General features: G+C 42.6%; 1 protein-coding gene across 1 annotated transcript in view; it reads right to left on the bottom strand.

Annotated features, from left to right (window-relative positions):
* PRKCH (protein kinase C eta) overlaps positions 1 to 23,676 on the bottom strand; it is a 231,493-nt gene that overhangs the window by 170,810 nt on the left and 37,007 nt on the right. The gene's annotated exons all lie outside the window — the stretch shown is intronic.

Below are 23,676 nucleotides of genomic sequence, written 5' to 3'. Positions count from 1 at the left end.
TGGACTGTATCAAAGTTAATAACTTTTAAGGTATAAAAACAAACAAACAAGAGTCTATACCTCACTGCCCAGATACCCTTTCCCAAGTGCCACTCTTATCAATTTTCCCCATCGAAGCCTCATCCGGCTTCCCAGTGCCTTCAGAATAAACTTTAAGCTGCTCCACCTGGTTTTCTGGACTGCCTGGGTTCCCTTTTCACTGCCTCCCTATTAATTTATCCAAACCTCTTTTTCAAGCTTCCATTCTTTAAACCTGCTCTTCCTGTCAGACCTGTCTCTTCACCGTGGTTTAGCCATTTCATGCTGTTGTCTCTGCTTAGAAAGTCTCTGCTCTGTTCACCTATCCATTCATTCAAAACTCTACTGAATTTTTTCTAGGGCTGGGATCACTGCCAGGTGCTCAGGATTTCCCAAAGTAGCTCCCTGGGGCTGCAGATGGGTTGTGGAACCCAGTGCACCTGGTGAAAATGAACCAGGCATAGGAGCTGAAGGAAGGAACTTTTTCCAGGAAGATCTTGACATGAGCATTGATCCCTCCAGTCTCAAAATTCCTATCTTGAGTATTATCTTACTACTTGTCTATGCCCTTGAACCATTAGATAAATTTCAAATACTTCTATCTTGTCGCTTGCAGTAAGTCTGTAAGCTCCATTCCAGCAGGATCTCACACTTTTATGCTCCCCAAAGGGCCTAGAAAAGATTTCTGAACCAAATAAACACTCGACAAGTATCTGTTGATTTAGTCTGATGAGTTTAGTCTAATGAGTTGAATTGGAAGTTGCATTTGATCACCTCAATTTCATCAACTATAAAATGGGAATAATATTTTATGCTGTAATAAACATGTCACAGCACTTCACAAAATATAAAAGCACTCCAAGATGACACCAAGGCATACCTGTAGCGTATGGAGTACATGGTCCCACTGCCTAGGAATCTTGCTCTGTTCACTTGACATTCCCACTAGATCTCTAGGATTCCCTTCCTCTCCTCTACACCCCTAACCAGTGTTTGCCTTCCCTTGACATCACTTAGCAGAAGCTGAACAAGTCACTTACATCCCAGCTCTGTCTGCTTGGCCATGAAATGAGAGAACTGTCTAAAAATCTTTCTAGCTCTGATGCTGCATGATTCTAAACAGGCTTAGATAAAAGCCTACACACAGGACTCAATGGAAACACTCATTTAATTAACTGGTAATAATTTACAACCATTTCCCTTCACAAAAAGCATTAGAATTGATCATAGACAGGAACCTTCTGTCTACTTAATATTCATCTTGTCCTGGGATAAGCAGAGGGATCTAGCATATTAAAAGAAAAAAAAAACCAATCCTTTATTTGGGCAAAGGTAGAAGTTCACCTAGACTCTCTGGGCCTTGAGCCAAAAATCTGTGAGATTCAGATTTTTTGGTTTGGTGGCTTGTTTCTATAACTTTTCTAAGTCCTGTTCTAGTGATATGTAACCATCTAAAATCATAATAAAGCATTTTACAATTCTCTTCTAGTTGAAACCATCAGATTTAAGAATAAAAGTTCAAATTCCTAGAGGAAAAAAAAATACAGGATTGTCCCAATAACCAACAAGGAGATATGCCGCTGTGTTCCTTAATAATACAAAAAACTGCTACTACGTCTTGAGTTCATCAATGTGTAGGAGCTAAGTGCCTGACCTACACTGTTTCTCATCTTCACCACCTGCAAGGTAAGTATCACCAACACCACTATACAGATGGGAAAAATGGAGGCTCAGAGAGGTTATGGAATGGACCAAGGTCACCAGCAGTGAAGCCCAAGACAAGACCCAGATTCAAGGAAGATCACATACAGGTTCCACAGTGGCCTGTCTCAAGGCTGCAATGCATGACAGCATCTGCCTATGGGTCACTGCAGGCTTCCCCGTTGCCTTTTGCTTCCCCTGATGCCAGCTTGCCTGTGCTCCTGCATGTTAGGTCATCATATTACCGGTCTCCTTTGGGAACTCAGGCAAGATCCATGCCATCAGCACCTGAGTGTGCTCCCTGTCAAATGCCAGCCTCCTCAGTGTCCAAGGCTCACCCCATCACTGCCAAGACCAGTGGTAGTGGCACCAGCCTGACAGTGTCACTAGATGGCTCCCCAGGGGGGTACTAGGCAGGAGCTGCTAAGCACGGCAAATTTGTGCTGGAGCTGCTGAAAAGCAGTGGGCAGCTCAGGACCCATTAGTCAGCTGCCCGGAGGACCCGAGTCAGTGTCATGTGCTGTAGACATACAACGCATCTCCTCGCTGTGGAAAGGCGTTTATAGCAAAAGGGGGTGAATGAGACAAATCCCACAGCCCTGCTGATTTTCTCTTTTCATCTAACAATCTTTTAACTTTTAGGAGTTAAAAGCACACTAAGAAGTATTACAGATTAAAATTATCATAAAAAGGTGGCAAAAACTGAACAGAATAGCGAGGCTTATCAAATCTGACTTAAGTTGAAAATGAAGGATGATACTATCTGTATTTTGATAATTCTGTCCTCATCTCGCCAAGTCTGGACCCTCCTTTAGGGTCAGAAAAGGGGATGGGCACAGAGCCTTGAGCTGTGACCACAGCTCTGGTGGCAGGACATCTGGTGGACTAACCATTATGTTTGTTTTTGTTTTCATATCTACGGTTCCAGTCAGAAGTGATTTCTGAACTCCACTGAGCAAGTGAAGACATTTCAAGACTACTAAAGAATCGGTCTCTGAAATTCATACTTAAGGCTCATGATAACTCTTCACCAGCCCAGTTAAACATACCCACAAAGCTGTTGTAAATTTACCTCAGAGCCCATTACCCCTATGTTCTAGCATAGATGATGTATCTCTGGCAAAGTTAAAGTTGGGTACATTAAAATGAACTTTTCAAAGTTTCTCTACCCATAAGGAAAAATCAAGATAGACTGATTGAAAAGTCAAGATCGGATATCTCTGAGGAGAGGTTTTGTTTTCTCTGCCAACAAGTGGGCTTAGATAGAAATGGTCTACTGTTGAAGTGCTGTGGGTGTCTCTCTCTCAATCTTTGGCTCCAGTATCTGAGGGACTGAAAATGTAAATTAAATGAAGGTTGCCTTAGGCTCTTCAAAATGCTCCACTACAGTTCCTCCCCCTTTACCTCCCAGGTAGTTTAATCTGTGCTGGAAGGCTTATCTGATGCCTCCTTTGTGAATGAGGATAGAGGCTCTAAAGGGACCTGCCCAGTCCCTGCTGAAGTCCAAGGCTGCGAGCGCTCCTAATGGACCAAAAGGGGCAGGCCAAGCCCTTCTGACGAAGCCAAACACCCATCCTGGAAACCGGCAGAGGTTTCTCAGAAACACCCTCCAAAAGTGAGAAGGCGCCTTCCTTCTCCTCCAATGGGGTGTCCCCAAGTACCTCCCACCAAAGCAGACCCTGAAGTGAGAGAGAGAGAACCACAGCAATTGTGTTCCCTCTCCATACTGCGTATCCCCCACATCAAAGAACACTTTAAAGGAGCACTTTCTTCATGATCTCAACCCTTTTCTTTTCTGCTCCATAGATCCTTCCAGAAAGAGAACATACCCTCTCTTTGCCAGGATGAGGCACTAGATGACAGGGACAGAAGGCTGTTTGACCATGGCTGCAGGAGACAAATGCTATCCATGCCCAACCTTCTTCTCAGCAGCCTCCCAGCCTCCTTCCTTTTCCACAGTCTCTGTGGTTGTCTGGTAAGAGCTGTCAGCACCACACGAAGCCCCCAAGTCTGAGCGGAAGCTCACAGAAGAAAGGAGAAATAGCAGGAGATAGAGAGTCTAGTAAGTTTTGCCAAAGATGTTAAGTTACTTTTCTAGAGTGAAAAGGGATATATCAAATATTTGTAATGAAATAATTATTCCCTCCTGCTCTGCCCCATTCTAACATTTTTAACTGAAGACGTCAGATTATTTTTTAAAGGATATAGATAAATCCAGAATTATTCTACATTGTTGACTCTTATTATCCATCATAATGGAGGAAGAAGGCAAAAGCTCTAACAAAACCAAATCAAGGAATAAGTCAAAACTACATACTTATCATATTTAAGCATTTATAGACTTATCTTTGCTTTATAGACTTATTTACTTAAATGGTCATTTAGGCTCTAGGTCAACTTGAGAAGATTCTAAATTTGAAGGGATAATAGCAAATATCTCTAGCCCCAGTGTCTCTGCCAAATGGTTATCTTATGACACCTGTACTCTTTTTGGTCTTCCAGAGGGAAGGAGATGAAAGCTCTACAGAAGAAGGGACACTTATGCCCTTCCTAGAAATTCAGATAATTTTCCAGGTAGACCAGAGACGGAAGTATGTATCAATGCATAACAGACCTATTGATGTTACATGTGGTGAATGCGGACTCTGTCAATGCAAGCGGTCAGAAACGATGCTGGAGAGGAAATGGTATTCAGTCAATCATGGCCTCATGGCACAATGGAAAGTTAGCCCTTATCTTAGGACAATGGAGAGCGACTGAGCGGTTTGTAACATCAGCAATGTTACAGGATCACATCTACATGACAGGTCCCTACCTACAGGGTGTTAGGGTTATAAGGAAAAAGAAGCTGGGGGTGGGCATATACATTCAAAGACTAGTCTAACAGTCTTAGTGAAGGATGGCAATGACTTGAGCTAAGCCAGAAGAGGGGATGGAGAGGAACAGGCAGACAAAGACAGGGGAGAGAGAAGCAGCTAAACCTTGTAACAGAAGTGTAGTTGAAGATGAAAGGCCAGAGTCTCCAGGGCCAGTGGTGGTCCTGGAGCCATTAACTGAGTCAGGAACTCCAAAGGGATGAGCAGATCTGGAGGAGAGATAGAGTTTAATGCATGATCATTACCCATGCCAGTCGACCATCTACAGCTTAACAGCTACAGATGAAGAACGAGGAAGGCCACAAAGATAAAAATATAGCCCAGTACAGTCTCAGCCTAAAAGGTAAGGACAACATTAAAAGCACATACAAATCAAGAGAAGAAACAATCAAGTTATAGTAAGTGGAAGGGGAGGCCATTGTGAGTCAAGAGAACAGCAGCACAGGTAGAATACCAGAACACAAGCTAGACCAGTGCATGGGGAGGAGTGTCCATTCAGAGGACTAAGAGAAGGTTGGAGGCAAACCATAGAAGAAGCTGCACTGGGAGAACTTTAACCTTATTATGCAGGCAAAGAGCAGTCACTAGAGGTTTCTGATTATGCAAATTAATGGAGAATAACATGTAGAAACAACATTTGGTCTATTAAGACCAATGAATGGGGAAGCACTATGGTCTAGAAATATGAAAAGTTTCATAAAGGAATAATCAGCAGAAATTAGAAATCATTTGAAGAGAATAAACAAAAATAGTAAAAAGGCAAAGGAATATTGCATTTTGGACCTGGGTAACCTAGGGGTCAGCAAACTATGACCCACAGGCCAATTTCAGCCCACTGCTTATTTTCATAAGTAGCGTTTTATTGAAACACAGCACACCTATCTTTGTTTACGTATTATCTATGGGTTCTTTTGTGCTACAAAGGCAGAGGTAAGTAGTTATGACCGAGACCTTATGGCCCACAAAGTCAAAAATAGTTACTGTCTGGCCCTTTACAGAAAAAGTTGGCCAACCTCTGTTGCCATCAACCAACCAGGGAACACAGGGGGAAGGAACATGTTTTAAAAGGAAGGAAATGAGTTCAAATTTGGACACAAGGCACTCAAATAGAAACATCTAGCAAGAAGTTAGAAATACGGACAAACTGGGAAGATAGGAATGGGATTCTTATTTGGGAATCTTTCTCAAAAGGTGATCACTAAGAGCCATGAAATTTTTCAAGAAAGAGAACAGGAAAGGGAGAAACAGGAATGGAAATTCATTTAGGACATGGAAGAAAGAAGAACCAGGTGAGGGGTCATGAGATGTGAGAGAAACCAGCTTCAAAAGAGAAGAGAAGCCACACGCTGTAGAGGTGGAGGGAGGTAAGGGCATAACAGGGTCCTCAGGCTTGGGAGCTGGGAGGTGACAGATGGACTTCTTCCAGGATACCCATCCCATCTTCAGCAGCTCTGTTGGAAAGGTCCTCCTCATACTAAGCTAAAGCACATCCATATCCCTGTACCTTCTCCTACAAGTTTAATTCCACCTCTACCATTTACCCTGCCAAGACAGGGACAGAGAGAACAGCACAAAGGCAGGAAGGAACATGTAGTTTAGTTAAATTATACTACGTAGTTTGAATTTGAAGATAAAGCTAGAAATGCAAGGTTTGGATGCCAAGTTGAGTTCAAATTTAAGTTTAAAAACTGAGACTAGTAATAGTAAGGACAGACGAGAAGAGAAGCTAGCAGGGAGCCGACTGGACTGGGGATAGCGGGCATAGTTAAGGGTCTATTCCAACGGTCCAGGTCAGCCATGGAGGAAATGGGAGGAAAACACTGCAAGAGAGGCTCAGCATGACTTGGGGACTAAGGGTTCAAGATGATGAAAAGCCAACAAAGGCTCCAGTATCCGGAAGCTTGTACGAAGCCTGGAAGAAGTAAGAGAATCCAGAAGGTCAGCTGGGTGTGGATGACTCTAACTGATAAACATCTATATTTTGAAAGGAGGGGTTTGGGTAGAAATGTTTGGCCAAAAGACAGATGGGTCTGAAACTTAAAACAAAGAGTTTTAAGTGTCACCCATGCAAAAGTTGCAATTGAGCCACAAGAGAGCTGATCCCAAGGACCTAGGGTACAGGTGAAAGAGCAAAGGGTCAAAGGCCTCCTATGTTTAGAGGATAGGAGAAAGCAGAACAAACAAAAGAGAAAGAAGAGAGTGCAGAAAGGCACCACATTCATGTGAGGTACCCTGAGCAGTTTCACGTGCTTTTTTTTCCCATTTATCTTCACAACTGCCGTCTGAGTAAGGAGAAGTAGAACACCATGGTCTCCACCATATTGCACAGTCATCCAGAGGGAAAAGACTTAATAAATTGGTGGCAGGTTAAACTAGGTTTGGATTTTAGGGCCTCAACTACCATTCTCACCACCCTGTGAAGAGAATCCTAAAGCATTTATGTCTTCTTGAGAAACCTGATTAATTTTTACCACACACAAAGGTTTCATAAAGTTCACTTGCTCCATTCTCTTACTTTTCCATGAAGTGTCTGCTTTTAGGAACCAGTTTCCATCCACAGCTGCAATGCAATGAGGGCATCAGCCAGCTGACAGCCTGACAGCAGATCAGTTTCTAAACGTCAGGTGAGATTAAAACCAGAACAGCTTTCAGATACAACTGGCTGGTAGGACCTTCAACAGGATATTAAGCGAAATGGTGAGTTGAGGCCATTGATGGCCTTGGGACGTAAGAAGAGAAACCTGAGACAGAACCACCACCTACTTCCACCCCAGATCTAAATTGCAGCTATTCAAACACATGAAGTAGGACTTTTGGGGGGCTTTTTAGGGAAATGTAAAACCCACCTCACACTACTTCCTTCCCTTAAAGCAGCAAATGATAAGGCCCCACTAGCCTTGCCTTGTCCTATAAGAAACTGCTGTCTAACATTTATTCTATTTCTTGTACCTAGCAACGCTCTCACACTCTTAAAAATGCCTTCGTGGGGCACCCTGGGTGGCTCAGTTGGTTAGGCATCTGACTCTTGATTTCAGCTCAGGTCATGATCTCCTGGATTGTGAGATCCAGCCCTGCAAGGGACTCTGCACTGACAGCACAGAGCCTAGTTGGGATTTTCTTTCTCTCTCTGCCCCTTCTCTGTGCACACACACACACACACACACACACACACACACACTCTCTCTCTCTCTCTCTCTCTCAACATAATCATTTTTTAAAATGCCTTCATTAGGACAGGAGATTTTTTTAGGGCAGTAAAACTATTTCATATGATACTATAATGATAGGTCAAAATGCTTAAAACTTCACAGCACAATGAATCTGAATGCATGCAGTTAAAAAATAAAAAGTATTTAAGGGAGTCAAGAGATGCCAGAATGGAATGCAGACTACAACATGAGAATCAACTGCATTAAAATGTATGAAATCAGCAGTACTCTCCACAATAGCTAAAACATGGAAAGAGCCAAAGTGTCCATCAACAGATGAATGGATCAAGAAGATGTGGTTTATCTATACCATGGAATACTACATGGCAATGAGAAACAATGAAATCTGGCCATGTGTAGCAACATGGATGGACCTTGAGGGTGTTATGCTGAGCGAAATAAGTCAGGCAGAGAAGGACAAATATCATATGTTTGCACGTATAGGAGGATTAGGAGGAACTTGACGGAGGAACAAGGGGGAGAAGAAGGGGGGAAATGGTGGGGGAGAGGGAGAGAGGCAAACCATGAGAGACTCTTGAATGCTGACAAAAACTGAGGACTGATGGATGTGGGGGGGAGGGGGGATGGGCATGGAGGAGGACACTTGTGGGGATGAGCACTGAGTGTTATGTGGAAACTAATTTGACAATAAACTATTTGTAAAAATAAATAAATAAATAAATAAGCATTAAAAAAAATGTATGAAATCACTTCGCTGAAGGGAGTAAGGGAAAAGGTGCTGCGCCAAGTAACTCTGGGAGTGAGTGAAGGCTCTAAGCAAAAGGAAGCACTTATCTTTAGCTAAAATTAAGCAGCAAGAATGATCCCAGCTAACTGTTCTAACACCACTATACATGTGAGTAATGAGCAGATGGAGGGCAGTGGGGAGCAGCTTCTCACTGTGGGCGTAGGAGTCTGCAGACAAGGGGAGAAAGACCAGAATGACCCATGTGGTACTGCAATGGAGTTGGAGACATCCGTATGAACTCATGTTGGCTTAATACAGCTATGGATGGGATATACATAGAAATACTTACAGATATTCGTATGCATAAAAGTTAGGACATACATGTATTTCTTTGACCTGTCAGCTGGGAGGCCCTGCACCCAGGGAGCAACATGCATACCCAGCTTTCAGAACTTGGTTTCTAATTCCATTCTCTGATCAAAGGAACCAGAGCTCCTGGTTCTCCTGATTTGAGAAAAAGGCTGATTACAGGGATGCACTAAGGAATATATAAAATGACCCTAGAGCATCTTGCAGTGCTGGCAAGAGTAAAAAAGCATTAAGGGGTGCCTGCGCATCTGAATTAGGCTCAGGTCATGATCTCACCATTTGTGAATTCGAGCCACACATCCGGCTGTGTGCTGACAGCTCATAGCCTGGAGCCTGCTTCAGATTCTGTGTCTCCCTCTCTCTCTGCCCCTCCCCAACTCATGCTCTGTCTCTCCCTCTCCGTCTCTCTCTGTCTCTCTCTCCCTAAAAAATAAACATTTAAAAAATTTTTAAAAAGAAAGCCTTAAAAAAAAAAAGCCCCACAATGATGGGGGTATTTCACAAAAGGATATAGGAGCCATTGAAAGAGCTCTCAGAAACCAAAACTGGAAGAGTTTGAGCAAAAAAAATAGCATAGAATTGTATATAACCTCAAGTATAAATATTCATAAGTCCACAGAGACCTAAATAAATGACTGAATAAATAAATAAATGGGGGAGGGGACAAGTCTCCAATGCAGAAAATTATCAAAATGTATGTACATACTGGCCCCCTCCAGGAGGTAGGCCATAACTCATCACACCTTAAGTGTGGGCTCTGCATAGTGACTTCCTTCCCAAGTGTAGAGTACAGAAAGGAAGGAAAAGGAGTAAGTTCAGGGGAGAAACCTGACAAGCACTCATTCAGCCACGTGATCAAGGTCCACATCCACAGGATTAAATCATGTTGATAGTATGCCTGTATGTAATGTGTAGCAATGTAATTGATGTGATGTAATGAAATACGGCACTTTAATTCTATGGTCTTCCTCTGCAAAACTCCGTAAATCCTCTCTAACCACAAGAGTAACATTAGGCAAACCCAAATTGAAGAATATTCTACCTGACTGGTACTCCTCAAGCTTTTAAGGTCACCAAAAACAAGGAACGTCCAAGAAACTGTGACAGTCTCAAGGAGACTAATGACAACGAAATATAGTAAAACCTTGGTTTGTGAGCATAATTCGTTCTGGAAACAGGCTTGTAATCCAAAGTATTTGTAGATCAAAGCGAATTTCAAGAACCACTGGCACAGTTGTGATCATGTGACATTGGGCATCATGTACTACTCGTATTGCAAGACGTCACTGGTTTATCAGGTTAAAACTTATTAGTAATGTTTGCTCGTCTTGTGGAACACTCGCAGAATAAGCTTCTGCCAATCCAAGGTTTTACTATAGAATGTAGTATCCTGGATGGAATCCGGACACAGAAAGGGTACATTAGGTAAAAACTGATGAAATCTGATTAAACTATACAGTTTAGGAATAATACATCCATTATTGGTTCATTAGCTGTGACAAATGTACCATACTAATGTAAAACAGTAATAACAGAGGAAACTGGATGTGGGATGTATGGGAATCCTCTGTACTAGCTTTACAATTTTTTTTTGGAAACGTGAAATTATTTTAAAATGTCTATTTAAAAAAAAGTTTTAGAAATAAAAACTGCTTCCACTGAGCGCTAAATCAAGGTACCTTTTAGAGAAATTAAAGTCTGAATTAGTGACAATATTATGGGTGATAAATTTGATTCTGTCACCAAAGGGATGAAAAGAAAGCCAGAAACAGCTGTGCTGAAGAATAACTGACCTTTTTAGACTGTGTACCATAACATTACCATATGAATGCTAAGATGTCCCCGTTCCTAACCTTCCCCATCTGGCATGGTGTTAGCACATCGAGCCAGTTTTCATGCTGCAGTGTTCTGGGTTACCCCACGCTCCTGGAGAAGGCCCACGGTGAGAACCCCAAGACTCTTTTAAGTTCAGAAGTATTCCGTTCTCTACCTGCTCTCAGACAAGCTGTTAGTAGAGGGTCTTCCCTTTAGGCTAAAAGTAGAAGAAAAAGACAAAATGAGGGAGAGAGAAGGACAAAGAAAAGAAAGGGGAGAGAGAGGAGAAATCAGCTACAAACTGCTTCCAACCACCATCTAACATAACGAGTATTTTTTTTCTTTTGAAGCTGAGGCTGTGTAATGCGAATGACATCATGCCCATTACACTATCTGATTTCACCAAGAGTTGTAGAAAATCTGAACTGGAATGCCTCATCTAAAAACTGGATGGACTCCGAGGAGGTGTTCAAAACAGCCCTGCTTTTCATTTTTCTGCTCAATGCCAGGGAGTAAGAGCTGTAAGACTTCTTCCAGTCCCTGCCTGCTGCAGCCGGAGTCTCCCCGTTGTACTTCTGCACAAATGTGGGGCCCCCAGCCCAGGACTAGTAAACAGCAGCCAACTTAACCAACTCCACCAGTGACGGACTCCGATGCCCACTCAAGTCTGGCAACCACTATAATTACTTCTTCCTTCCCTGTTCTCATTACTCGATCCTACTCTGTCAACCCAACCACCTAAGTAACTTGTGTAATTTGCTTGTATAGAGTCCTCAATAAAAAATGTAGTTTTCTGCATACACATTGTATCATATAATCTATCCACCAGTTGTTTTATATATATATAAAAAACTATTCTTTTCACTGAGAACTTTCTCATCTTATCAAATTTTTTTTCTTTTTAATACACTGATTAGTTGTTATCAATAATCTGAGCCTTCTGGAGAAACTACTCCCAGAGCTAATTCATTAAAGCACTTTGGAGTTGATTTGAAAGCCAAATGCCCAAGAAAAGAACAATGACTGCAATTATATTTATCAATATATACTATATTCCATAACACAGAGTCGATTTACCAGAAGTTCTATAATAAAACTGTAAAATGTAAACAGATAAAAAAATCAGAATGGGGAAAATGAAATAGGAGATCAAGGCTGGGACCAAGTTCACAAGTAAACAATTTAACTCTTAATCAAAGCTGAGCTGCAAATTTGAACCTGAATTTCTAAAGCAAAGCAGAAAGGGAACCTATCTCACAAACATGATTCATAGTAACCGTAATGAAATCACACTGATTTCTCAGGAAGAACAGCACTGCCAAGGACCTTAGGTCTTAAAAAAAGAATAAAAAATGTTCCTAATGTAGTGTTTCTCAAAGTGTGGTCCCCAGACCAGTGACATCAGTATCACCAGGGAATTTCTTAGAAATGCAAAGCCTAGCCCCACCCTTAGTGTAGTGAATCAGAAACTCTGGGGGTGGGGCCCAGTGATCGGTATTAACAAGCCCTCTAGGTGATTCTGACGCAGTCTCAGGCTCAGAACCACTGACTGCTTCAGGGGAGTCTTCCCACAGCAAATTTTAGTCATGTTTGTCAGACTAAAGCAGATTTACAAAATCCAAAACCCTATGGCCAAGTATACAGATTGGGTGACGAGAGGCAGCGTGGGCTAAGGTAGGTTTCCCAGGGTCTGGCACAGAGTCGATGGACTTACACACACGTTTTGAATAAATGAATGAGGAATAAATGCGTGCATGCATTGTCGAATACCCTTCAAACAATACCCCATCAGTACCAATTGTTTTCAGCTGTGCTTTGGATGCCCTTATCGAATATATCACCTTCAAAGGCTGCAAAAAAATTTTAATGACTTTTTTTAGGAGGAAGAAATCACCATTTATAATCAAATATCTTTCTATTTTTAATTTTTTTTAATTGCAAAAACATTTCAACCTCCACAGCACACTCCCGCTATCAACCCATGTTAGGTCCACAGCCAGGAGGTACTGAGCACTAGTTCTACAGAAGGAAAACACCTACAGGAGAGTTGGACGAGTTTGCCAAAAGGCACATCAGCATTAAATCCTCTGACCTCTGGCCTAGTTACCCTTCCTTTGTTATTTCACCAACAAGCTCGTGTCTGCTGGGCAGTGACTCTAGAAGGTCGGCTCTGCCTTTAAAGGCTCTTCCCTTACAAATCTGTCTGGAGGACCCGCCTCCTCCTCCATTCAGCACAAGGAACATTAGCATGAAGGCTTTTACCCAGGTAGGACACACCCCAGGATCAAAGGCAGGCAAGATCATCTTAGAAGTATGGTTCCTTTCTTTCCTTTTTTTTAAATACCGAGGAGCAATTCAAGGAATGCTGTTAATAGCCAGGGAAGAGTGAAGGGTGGACTGTGTCAGGAGCCTATAGCAGATGCTGGACTAGAGGGTGCTGTAATGCACACACAAGAGCAAGGCCAGGTTAAAGCACTTCTGCTCTGCCTGGTTGGGTCACAGATTCCTCTGGCTCCTTCCCTAGAAAATCCTAACTTGGTCTTCCATTTCATGAGGCTCACAGACACCTGGAGGCTCCTTCAAGGACCCCAGGTTAGGAGCGTGTAGTCTACCTGGGTAACTCATTACCTGTAGTTGTTACAAGAAAGTCACAAGCAGGACACAAATCTGAATGGATTTCCTTCTAGAATGATTCCAAGTCGTGGAACCTCTGACAGGGTCAGAGTTAGCACTCATTCATCCAATTAGTCATCCAGGAAACATTTACTGAGCACCTACTGTGTGCCAGGCACCAAGCTGGGTGCAAAAATAGGGAAATCTCAGGACAAGAACACCACCAAGGGACAACCTGGGCCTGCTCCACCTCTTGTACATGACCTTATCACTCATGACCTGTGTGGCAGTTACATCAGGGCTGACTTCACACACATACACACACACACAATATCCAAGTCACACCATCTCGTGTTGGTTTTCCTCGGTGCATGTCCTCTGGAGATGTTGAGTCAGACGTGGACGTTTAGACTGGGGCAGGGCAGACGACACTGGGAATTACTAGCTAACTCTACCCCGTCTCTGTGGTTGTAATGCATGCTTTCTTCATCTTCCTGTCTCTTTCCCCTTTCCCTGTTGTTCTTTGTCACACCTTCTGCCTTCTCTTAGCTCTACATCCTTGACCTGCCCAAGTAGGAAAGAGTCCTGCTTACGACCCCTGGGTCACCAGTTCCAGACACAGTGAAGGGGTCAAACAGTGGAATGTGTGAGAAGCAGATATATTCAGGAAAATAAGAGTTCCCTATTCATCCAAATACTTGTTTCAGACATGTCACACTTCATGCCTCTTACTGCTGTTATTTTAGAAGGGAAGACCACCGCAGCAGGAGCCACTTCTCGCAACAAAGAACCCTATGGGTTAAGGCTAAAGTTCTAGGGTTCCATTTTCATCACTATTACACTGATGAGACTTTGGCAACTGAGGCAAGTGTAAAAATACACACAAACGTGGAATACAGAGATGCTGAAGGATTGCTAATTGTATAAAAAGGGTCCACAGCTTGCTGGGTACAAGCTCCCTTGCCTAGTGAATATCATTCATATTCTTTATTTAACAATAAAGTTGAAATGATGGACACCCGTGTCCTTATATTCAGGATACCCATGAACTCTGACGCCGGAGTCCCCAAAATGCCAGAGGGCAAGCTGGGTTCACCCAAAGTGGCCACCAGCCAACCTGCAGCCCCCGCCACACTTCATCAAGGATGCCAGGTGAACTGGTGAATTGCACACTATTTTTCTCCTAGCTGGGATCTGGCTCCTCTCCTGTTTTGCTTCCTGATGAATCATTATCTTTTCTCAAAGAAATGAAGAAATAAACATGGAAATCATTTTACCAAAGTAGGGATTTGTCAAGTGATTTGTTCAAAATGTCTTCAGCTTTAGGAGTCTTTCCTTACTAGAAAAGAAAAGAAAAAGTCAAACTTTCGGGGATATACTAACTCTTATCATCTTACTTGGTAAATTTCAATAACAGAAAAGACACCCTAGAAACTTAAAACGTCACATACCTTCCCAAGGTGTGTAGTTTTTACCTCCTACGCAGTACGGAAGAAACAGGGCTTATTTGCAAAGAGCTCTGCCCTCACTGTCTTGCCTTCTGACAATCAGGAGGCAGCACTGTCATTCCCTCTTCAGGTTGGGAAATTGAGACAAAAGGTAGAGAAGTTGCAGAACAAGGCTTTAGTAACTCCCAAGTTTCAGCAGTCTTTCTTTTTTTTTTTTTCTTTCCTTTTTTATTTTTGACCAGGAGAGGGGGAGTGTGAAGGGGGAAGGGCAGAAAGAGACTCTTAAGCAGGCTCTACACTCTTAAGCATAGAATCCCACTCAAGGCCGTGACCGTGAGATCGTGAAATCAAGAGTCAGACACTTAACCAACTGAGCCACCCAGGTGCCCCTCAAGTTTCAGTCTTTCTCCTTAACCCTTTTCTTCTTTCCCTTCATTTCTTAAGTCATTACACCCTTCCCTTACCACCACAGCCGGAAATGACCTTGCTTCTGAACTCCTGTTGGAATTGCAGCCTGAACAATGCATCCATTAGTCATGTAATGCCATGCTATTTAAATCCTGCATAATTATCTAACTTTTCCTGTGTTTATGTCTTGTTTCTTTGACTAAATTTGAAGTCCTTTGGGGCCAGAATTAAGTCTTAATGTATCTTTGTGTCCTCATACCAACCCAGCACACAGTAGGACTCCAAAAAATACATGATAATGTGATTTGTTTGGATTTTTTCAAATCTCAGAAGACATAGATGTCTGAAGCTTAAAAAAAATTAAATACAGCAATATCTAAAGTTGCAAATAAAACTTCAGGTAGGATTGCAAAGAATTGCATATAATTCAGCATCAATCTATTGCCTTCCTCAGCCCTAGAAAATACTCAGATTTACTTTAGAGAGTTCAGTTCTTTAATAACTCATTCTTTTACCCAATGAAATATGTTAGTTATGTGTTCCCTCCTGCCCTTTCTAAAGGAACAAAAATGAACTTTTAATACATCATGCACAAACACCAAACTAAATCGCAATCAATGAAATAACTTTGAAAAGTATAAATATATAAAGTAGCATCATAAATGATATCCATTGTCAAAGCTTTCAATTTTACTCCTTAAAGAGACACAAACTCAGACTTTTTTCCACGCTGTAAGTAAATGACAAGAGAATCCCGACAGAAGTCTTCAAGAGATGCTGAGTTGAAATGGCCCCTGAACCAGGAAGGCTGCTCAAAATACTTAGGACACTCTTCTATCTTTTGTGCTCATAAACATCCAAATACAAGTTTTTATTCTACACATTGTCTCATAATTCACTGTGAGTCTTACAAATTTGTTCAAGTGGAATTAAAGTTCTTTTTCTACCCAATTTTCCTTCCAGGCCATCCTCCATTCAGCAGGCCTTCACCAGCAGGCCCCTCTGCTACCCACTCCCATGCCCACACCCTGGAACTGCTCTGTCCTGAAATCTACACCACCCTACAGCTCCCTGCCCTCCTCCCACTACACCTGTCTTTGACACTCCAGAGCCTTCCCAAAACCATGAACTGTCTCCTTCCAGCCTAGGCCCCTCCTGGCCACATTTCCTTCCTGACTCTTATCAACTCCTCCCTACAAGATCCTCACTCCTTGCTTTTCAGCTACATCTGATTAGCAAAAATGCACCCTGGACCAATCTCATGATCTGCTGCCTCTGCTCGGGCATACAGTGCTGGGAGCTGTGTACACTGGAGCCCCTGAAAATTCAGTTTCTAACCTTGGCCAGGTCTCAACCCCTCTTCACTTTTCTTTCGCTTTTTCTTGATCAGCTCACCTGCCATGTCCTTCAGTGACTGGAATATACCAAATAATCTCCATTTTTTTCAAGCTCTCAACCCCATTCTACTTTGTCTGCCACCTCATCAACTGCTTATTGTGGCCTAGGATTTGCTATGTCTCCCCTCCCAGCTTCCATAACAACCACAGAGTCCACCTTCAGAACCATCCTTCTGAGATTTCTCTAGGAATGCCTTCTTTCGTTAATCCCTTCATTTCTGTCTGATCTTCCCTGGGACCCTATCCTTCCTCTGTGTCCTCCTTGGGCGTCAAACTATTTATATTGTTTTAACTTCCACCTCTATACAGATGATTCCCAGATTCGTATCTCCAGCTACCCACCCTCCCAGAGCTTCAGACTCATATTCAGATGGACACTTCAAAAATCAATATATCACCTTAGCCCAATGTCAGTTATTCCTCCTACATTCCCTAGATCCATAATGACACCAGAACTTTAGGAGACATTCTGGTCTCTTCCATCTCATCCATTTCCCATAGCCAATAGATCTAAATCATATAGACTTCACATCTGGGGCACATCTCAAACCTATCTTCTCTCCAGCTCTGACTTTCACGGCTTTGTTGAATGTCTGATTCTTTCATCTGGCCTACCACGAGAGCTTCCTGCCATCCAACCTCAGATCTATGGTCCGCCATGCTGCAATAACAACCCATCCAAAATGCAAACCTGACCATTTATACCTCATGTAATGGGCTTTTCCAATGGTTCCCCATCAGCTAATGTATATAGTCTAAGCCCTCACATAGTATATATCTGACTCTTTGTGGGCTGGCCCCCAACTACACCATACCCCTTAACAGCCCTAGACTCCCACCATGCTTTATACTTGATTAACACTGAAAAGCCTGAACTTACAAGCATACATAGCTGTTTAATGCTTTACTATATAGCTGTTTAACCCTTTCCTTTCCCTCTTGCCCATTCATCATGTAAGTCTTACTCCTCATTCAAGACTCAGTGCAGGTGACTTCTCCAGGAAGCAAACCTGTTCTTGACCTCCCTTCTCACATGAGCAAGAGCTTGTTTTCTCTGATCTCTCAGCAACCTGTCATGGCACTCATCATTTGATAATGACATCACCTGTGTTCACATCCACATCCTCTTCAACATGACCTGCAACTGCAAGACTGGAGCTATACTTCATCCATCTTTGTACCCTTAAGGATTAGCCCATTATCAGATGCAAAGAGGATCATCAGCATTTGCTGGGGCTTTAGCAGAATACATGTCTTCAGGAATAAGCAACCCAAGCATTAAGGAAAAGGGAACTTCATTTCCTCCTGGGATGAGCACTACATAGTGTTCTAGGGAGGAACACTTGATTATTCCACCTCCTCTGTGTCAGAGTCACATGAAACCTGACTTTTACAAATCTGTAATAATGTATGTGATCAGTCAAAACTGAGCAGTCTGTCCTCAAAAACTCTCTGGAAGGCAAGTTGGATTCATTATTCTGCTTAGGCTGGACTGAAATCAGTAAACAATGATACTACTCCACACGGCAAAAAGTGTAAATCATCAAGGGTTTTGTTGTTTTTCTAAATGAATATCCTTTGGATATCCTAGTTTCCTCACGTCCCTTGACCCCTTTGTTTTCTTTTAAATAAATACAGGAGTCTTAAGAAGCAACTTGCTATTAAAACACATCCTTTTGATCACCTTCAATTTTATTTTCAGATTAACGCCCTAAAGTAACAGATTCTGAAACTGTCTCACTGATTTCATCAAGAGTCCTTTCCCTTTATACTTTTATATCACTAAAAGCATATATGTTTTAAAACTTAAATGATGTAATCACAACAATGATCAAGGAATTGCATGTTTAATAAGTTTTAAAGGTCCTTCGGAAAATGAGTCAACTTGACTTAGTTTCTTATTCCATGCATTCAAGTTTCTCTTGACTGTGAGGGTAAGCATCACTATTCCCATTTTACAGGTTGTAAAGTTAAGATTCAGAAAGCTTAAAAACTTGTCCAAGCAGTGACCATGGGTTTCCATCTCCACTCTGTCTACTCCAAAGCCCAAGTTCAGAACACTCAGTTGTACTGCCTCTTCTCAAAGGAGGATATCCAGGGTATAAAATAAGCCTCACTGGCTTTAAAGGAGACAGAGATGAAAATTTTAGAAAAACGATGAACAAAGTTCACAAATAATTGACCCTCTGAAATTCAGTTTCACTGATTAGTAAAAGGTTTCATGTTGGTCAGGAACCCACTTTGTCTACACTATAATAATCATTGTAATTATCATCTAGGATAAACTCCCTTAGCTTTTCATCTCTTATAAATATTTCCACACTATACTCCAACCTACAGACCCTCTATTCCTTTTCTCAATAATGAAGCACGTCAAGAGGAAAAACACACAGAAAAGTAAAAGTAAGGGAATTCAATCACTTCACCCTCAAGTTCACATCTCTTCTTTCTCTTAGAAAGAAGAAAAAAGTTAAACCTAAGAACTTACCCAGACACTGTTCTGAACAGGCTAGGGGGAGACACTGTGGATATGAAACAAAACAGAATTCCATAAGCCAAAAAAGATCACACCCGCTGCAACCTCTGAAATGAGCTTCTAGAGCCATGGAGAAGGGAGTCATCTATGGTCTCCTGGGCATTTAGGAATGCCACGTCATACTTCTCTGTACACTGCAATCATGTGAGGGAACTTCACAGTCTGCCATTTTTGTTCTTTCTGAATGAGGGTTCCTAGCCCTGCAATCCCTCCTACAGTACTGATAGCTGAGGTATTCAGTCTACAGTGTCCCTGCTCCACAAAGAGATATTCTAGTGAGTTCCATGGTACACAAGATAGTTAGAGCTTCCTACCATGATTCAACTGCACTAAACCTATGCTTACTCCTTAAATTCCTCAGGCCACTGGAAGCTAAGTGGATAAAGGCAACCGGGGAGGAAAATCAAAGGAGAAGATCTTATCTTTTGTTTTGATTTCATTTTTAAAAGTGTTTGTATATTATCTAACAGTACAAATTTCTTATTTCTCTGTCGTACACACACACACAGACACACACACATACACACACACACACACACGGCTTAAGGCTTTCTTTAAGAAATGTAAATATTTAGTTCTAGGATACATTTTAGCCTCTGAGTTTTTCTGATAGTGTGAAGCAAGAAAAATAATTCAATTTACTCAACCCACGTTCTTTCTTTTCCCCTTTGTGCTGTATAAGAAAACACTTCCAGGGGCGCCTGGGTGGCTTAGTCGGTTAAGCGTCCGACTTTCGCTTAGGTCATGATCTCGCAGTTCGTGGGTTCGAGCCCCGCGTCGGGCTCTGTGCTGACTGCCAGCTCAGAGCCTGGAGCCTGTTTCAGTCTGTGACTCCCTCTCTCTCTGACCCTCCCCTGCTCAGGCTGTCTCTCTCTCCTAGAAATAAATAAAACATTAAAAAAAAAAAAAAAGAAAAGAAAAAGAAAACACTTCCAGATAGGCAATATAACAGTATTTGGTGTCTGAATGTTGTTGTCCCTGAAGATAGAGACATGTTCAAATAATATGATGTAATGCTACATCTATGATATAAAATGATACGGCAATTCTATGATGTTCCCAGTAAAAATTCTTATTTCACAGCTCTGTAAAGCTCCCTCTGGGGGAAGGTGGCTTTGATGTTATCCATCATGGCTTCTACATTCAGACACAGAGTTTTCTGCTATGATGGGTATGTTCTATATCAGGTGTCCAGTATGGTAGACACTGGCCAGATGTGGCTACTGAGACTTGAAATATGGCTAATGTGACCGAGGATCTGAATTTCAGGCTGCATGTCAGGCAGCACAGTTCTTTCTTTTTTTTTAACATCTATTTTTGAGAGAAAGAGGGAGACAGAGCATGAGTGGAGGAGGGGCAGAGAGAGAGGGAGACACAGAATCTGAAGCAGGATCCAAGCTCTGAGCTGTCAGCACAGAGGCCAACGCAGGGCTCCAACTCATGGACCACGAGATCATGACCTGAGCCTAAATCATCTGCCCAACTGATGGAGCCACCCAGGTGCCCCCAGGCAGCACAGTTCTAAATGATCTAGGCTTTTTAATATTTGGCCATGATCTTTTTAAGATAAAAGATTAGGAAACAGGTAGTCTCTAAAATAGGTCAGTCTACATCTCTAAAGAAGTTCTGTCTCAAAGTATACACCTTCTTATCTCCAAATTGATGGAAAGTAGGTCCACTGTGGTGTAACACTACTCCGAAAACTTCACACCTGCAGTGTCTCCCATCAGGGAAGGGCTCATGGAAATAGAAAGTATTAATGTTACCATGGGGTTTAAAATATTAAAGTACTCTCTGAGGAAAAAAACATTAAAATTAACCCAATACTGTGATATATTTTCTTTCATTCTACACAGGAATAACTTTCAGGCTCTGACACTCCTGAGGTGACAGCCTCACTCCAGGATCTAGGGCTAGGGATTCAGAGGAAGGAATATTAGAGCGTCAACCTCAGGCGTGGCCACCCAGCTGTGGTGTGAACCGATATCCAGCCCTGCCCCAGAACACTGTCGTCCACACAAACAGGAAACCAAGGTCAGCTGGAGGTTTGCTCGTTCTTGAATTCATTCATTTAGCAAACATTTCGTGAGACTACTACATGTCAAGCATCAAGCCAGGCACAAAAAGTATAAAGTTGTGTGACACATAGTTTCTGCCCTTCAGGACTTAGGCTGGAAGGAAAACCACATAAATAGATCCTGATCTAACATGATAAGTGCATGATGTGCACAGAGAAGATAGGACTCTATGGAAGGTTACCTAACCAATTTGGGAGGGTCAGGGAAGGCTTCTTGGAGGAGGTAACACCTGAGCTGAGTCCTCAGCATGAGGAGGAGTTAGTAAGGCAAAAGCAGGGAAGTAAACATTCCAAGCGATGTGGATAATAAAAGCAAGACACAGCCTAAATGGCATGGCATGCACAGGGAACATAGCAAGACAGTGTTGCTTGAGAATAAAGTTGGAGTCAGAGGGTGGTGAGAAAAGAGACTAAAATGTCAACAAGGGCAGGGCAAGGCCAGGATTTTGATTTGCACATAATGGGAGTCACCAGAGGGCTTCAGCCAGGGGAGAGGTCCTGTTAGAGAGAGTCCATCTGGCAGCTTACTGAATTTGCAGGAACAAAAGGCAGGAGACTAGGACTTTACACTGGAGAGCCACAAGGAGAGCCTACACACAGGCAGGAGTAGTGAGGATCAAGACAAGAGGAAACTCCAAAATTTCCAGAAGTAGCAAATAAACAGTAATTTGAAATCGGCCACACCAGGTGACTGGTTGGATCCAGGAGCTAAAGAAAACAGGGTGACTCAGTGATGAGGGTCATGAAGAGACCACTAGCAGTATAGCTAGTATTTATCATACTCTTATTTTGAGCCCAGCACTGTACAGAGATGTACTAGGGCCAGCCTCAGAGGAGCCTCTTGAGCTAGGTCCTGTTTTTATCCCCATTTTTAAAAGGAAGACACTGAGGCTCGGGAATTAAATAACCTGTTCGAGACCAAACATCAAGGAAGTGACAGAGTTGCAATTCAAATCCAGATGTGTCTGATTCCAGAGCCCACATCTTCACCACCATGCAGTCGTCTCTAAGGACAGGAGAAAGGAGAGGTTTAGGAGGAAGGTGGTTGGGTGCAGCCCCTGTAAGTTTAAGGAGACTTTAAGACATATGTGTGACAACCTACAGATGGCTATACACCGTGCTGCTGTACAAGGCAGAGACATGGGGTCCTGGTGAAGACATGGGTAGTGGTGAAGAGCCAATGAGCAGATCAAGTCCTGAAGCTCATCTATGGGCAATACTCCCCAAAATGAACTCCAACAGCAAGGTGTGAGGATAAGAAGAAACGCCCAGAAAGTTACAAGACAGAGTAAGAGAGAGAAATCCAGAGGCATGGATCATGCCGGAAGCCAAAGACTCTAGGCGAAGAGAGCTGACAAGGTGGATCGAACACAACAAAGAGGTCCAGAATGGGAAGGACCACAGCATGCCCACTGGATCTGACAAACAGAGCGTTAGTAAGTATGAGAAATGCAAACATGGGAGACACAGAACATTTCACAGCCAATGGGAGAGAAACAGTAAAGACATGAAGGCTGAATATTAGAGAATGAGGAAGGCACCATGAGTGACAGAGTAAGATCCAGGAGGAGGCCAGAGGGGTGGGAGAAACCTAGAGCAAAGCAGGTGAAGTTACCCTGACTACACAGTTTTCAGGCATCAGGACAGGAAGTTGGTGATTATTTGAGGAAGTCTCAAGTTATTAATAAAGTCAGATACAAGGTCATCTGAGTGAGGGGGTAGAGAGGTCTTCCAGAGAACAGTAACTACTTGGAGTAATCATTCATTAGAAAGGGAAAGATATGGACAGCATCAACCAGCCCAGCTCTGAGTGTCCCCAGCACCACTTGGTGGCCCAGGTGCAGGCTTGGAGAGAGGAGTCCTGCCGGCCAAAAATGGCAGATCACCACTGACTTGGGGGATCTGACCAGTGTTCAGATAACCCACCATTTTCTGGGACGCCTCCTCCCCACTGGTTCTTATTCTATTCTCAGGTGAGTTCTGACCACAGTAACAAAGAAGAAAGAAAGTAACTCTTCCCTGCTCCCCCACCCCAAAGATTTCACAAGACAACACTTTAAAAATTATCATCAAAATAATACTACAGCTGCAGTTAAACTGTTTGACTCTTGTTATATAAGCTTATAAAGTGAGACTAAAAACAACGGAAACTTGAAACATGTCAATGGCAAAGCCAGAAACAGCCTAAAAGAGTTTTTCAGCTCTCAAATTTCATAGAAGTTTGAGCATCCCAATTCTTCAAATGATGCTAGAATTATCATCAGCAGAGCCCAGGACTGGACTCCGTGCGAGGGGAATAGTAGGGATGACAGGCAATCTGGAATCTGCAGCAATACGAGGAGAAGATGGGTCCACATTCTCCTTGACAAAATGGCATAGTACATCCACTTAGGAGAGCAACAATGAAGCAGAAGATTCCAACGTCTCCCCTCCCCCACACAACCACTGCACTAGCGCTGGCAGCCTACAAAACAATGGAAATGTCAGGTCACCCTCCTGTTCCCTGCCTTCCCCCCCCCCC

The sequence above is a fragment of the Crocuta crocuta genome, unplaced genomic scaffold (genome assembly GCF_008692635.1).
Source record: "Crocuta crocuta isolate KB4526 unplaced genomic scaffold, BGI_CrCroc_1.0 scaffold10, whole genome shotgun sequence".
Taxonomy (NCBI): Eukaryota; Metazoa; Chordata; class Mammalia; order Carnivora; family Hyaenidae; genus Crocuta; species Crocuta crocuta.
This window is presented reverse-complemented; position numbering and strand designations above follow the sequence as displayed.